Raw genomic sequence first — 2,940 nt, forward strand, 5'->3', positions numbered from 1 at the left:
TTTGACGTGATAGTGGGAATGGATTGGTTGGCACGTAACAGGGTAGAAATAAACTGTGAAAAGAAAATCGTCAAGATCCGGGGGTCGGACGACGAGGAGGTATTAGTGCATGGGGAAAAATCCGGCACCATGATACCATTTATATCCCACCTCAAGGTGTTAAAATGTATACGTCAGGGATGTGTGGCGTACCTAGCGAGCCTGACGGCCACTGATTCTGAGGAAAAACGGGTGGACGATATTCCTGTGGTACGCGAATTTCCACAAGTTTTTCCAGAGGAACTTCCTGGATTACCGCCAACCCGACAGGTCGAATTCCGAATCGATCTGTTACCTCAAGCTGGCCCTGTTGCTAAGGCGCCCTACCGACTTGCACCATCTGAGATGCAAGAATTATCCAACCAGTTGCAGGAATTGTTGGATAAAGGATTTATACGTCCCAGTTATTCCCCGTGGGGTGCACCTGTCCTATTCGTGAAAAAGAAGGACGGGAGCCTTAGAATGTGCATTGATTACAGGGAATTGAACAAGTTGACAATCAAAAATAGGTATCCTCTCCCCCGAATCGATGATCTGTTCGACCAACTACAAGGTGCGAGCTACTTTTCAAAAATAGATCTTAGATCGGGAAACCATCAGGTTAGAATCCAGGAGGAGGATATCCCAAAAACCGCATTCCGGACTCGCTACGGCCATTACGAGTTCTTAGTTATGCCTTTTGGGCTAACAAATGCGCCAGCAGTATTCATGGATCTCATGAATCGAGTCTGTAAACCCTACCTCGACAAATTTGTCATTGTATTTATTGACGACATTTTGATATACTCGAAGAGTAAAGGAGAGCACGAGCAACACTTAAAGTTAGTTTTAGAGCTCCTGGATCAGGAGAAGTTATATGCAAAATTCTCCAAGTGTAACTTCTGGTTAAAAGAGGTGCAATTCCTCGGTCACGTTATAAACCACCAAGGAATACACGTTGATCCGAGTAAGGTTGAAGCAATTAAGAATTGGCAAGCGCCTAAATCTCCAAAGGAAATCCGCCAATTCTTAGGCTTAGCTGGATACTATCGTCGATTTATAGAGAACTTTTCCAGCATCTCCCAACCTTTAACCCTCCTGACTCAAAAAAATCGGAAGTATGAATGGGGTGAAGAGCAGGAAACGGCGTTTCAAACGCTAAAACAAAGATTGTGCCAAGCGCCAATCTTAAGTCTCCCCGACGGAGACGATGGTTTTGTCGTGTATTGTGACGCATCCCGGAGAGGGTTAGGATGCGTGTTGATGCAAAATAGTAAGGTTATAGCCTATGCTTCTCGACAGTTAAAAATACACAAGAAAAACTACACCACTCATGACTTAGAACTGGGAGCAGTTATCTTCGCACTTAAAATCTGGAGACATTATCTCTACAGTACAAAGTGCACCATCTTCACCGATCATAAAAGTTTGCAACATATATTCGATCAGAAAGAACTGAATATGAGACAACGAAGATGGGTCGAATTATTAAGCAACTATGACTGTGACATCCATTATCACCCCGGCAAGGCTAACGTTGTAGCCGATGCCCTGAGTAGGAAAGATCGAGTCAAACCATTGCGTGTGCGAGCGCTAGGGATGATTGTTCAGTCGAACCTTTCAGATTTGGTTCGAGTCGCTCAACGCGAGGCGTTGAAAGAGGAGCAATTGGAAAAAGAGGGACTTTACGGTAACGAAAAGAATTTCGAACTGCGTGTGGACGAAATTCTCTATTTCAAAAATCGGATTTGGATTCCGACCCTCCAAGACCTTCGTGAATTAATCATGGACGAAGCGCATAAATCGAAATATTCCATACATCCGGGATCGGATAAGATGTATAAGGATGTGAAGGAGTTCTACTGGTGGCCGGGTATGAAAAAGGATATAGCCACTTACGTCGGCAAGTGTACGACGTGTGCGAGGGTTAAGGCGGAGCACCAGAAACCCTCGGGGATGTTACAACAACCGGAAATTCCTGAATGGAAGTGGGAGCAAATCACAATGGATTTCGTGACACACCTCCCTAAGACATCCCGGGGACATGATGCAATTTGGGTAATCGTGGATCGATTAACCAAATCGGCAAATTTTATTCCGATTAGAAATAATTATAACACCGAGAGACTTGCGCAAATTTATATAAATGATATAGTGTCTCGTCATGGCATCCCCATCTCGATCATCTCCGATAGGGATAGCCATTTCACCTCCAAACTTTGGCAAGCTGTCCAAGAAGCATTGGGAACACGTATTGACCTAAGCACGGCTTACCACCCCCAAACCGATGGTCAGTCTGAGAGGACCATTCAAACTTTGGAGGATTTGCTTCGTGCCTGCGTACTGGACCTTAAGGGAAATTGGGATCAACATCTCCCACTCGTTGAATTTTCCTATAATAACAGTTACCATAGCAGTATAAAGGCAGCACCATATGAAGCATTGTATGGGCGGAAGTGCCGATCACCACTTTGCTGGTCTGAAGTAGGTGACTCGCAGGTCATTAGATCGGATCGGGTCCAGGAGACGACCAGCAAAATTCTTGAAATTAAGAACAACCTGAAAGCCGCGCGGGATCGGCAGAAGAGTTATGCCAATACCCGTAGAAAACCGTTATCATTTGAGAAAGGTGATAAGGTGTATTTGAAAGTATCACCGTGGAAGGGTGTGGTTAGATTTGGCAAGGCGGGGAAGTTAGCCCCGAGATATATTGGACCATTTGATATTACTGCAAAAATCGGGCCTGTAGCATACCGATTAGAACTGCCTGATGAACTGAGTGCAGTTCATAATGGGTTTCACGTGTCAAATTTGAAAAGATGTCTGGCGGATGAGACATCGGTGTTACCCTTAGAGGGTGTCTAGATAAGTGATAAGCTTAACATCATAGAGGAGCCCATAGAAATAGTGGACGGAAAGATC

Source organism: Bidens hawaiensis, unplaced genomic scaffold (genome assembly GCF_021521415.1).
Source record: "Bidens hawaiensis isolate Kalapana, Puna unplaced genomic scaffold, B.hawaiensis_p1.1 tig00029298_1, whole genome shotgun sequence".
In the NCBI taxonomy this organism is placed as follows: domain Eukaryota; kingdom Viridiplantae; phylum Streptophyta; class Magnoliopsida; order Asterales; family Asteraceae; genus Bidens; species Bidens hawaiensis.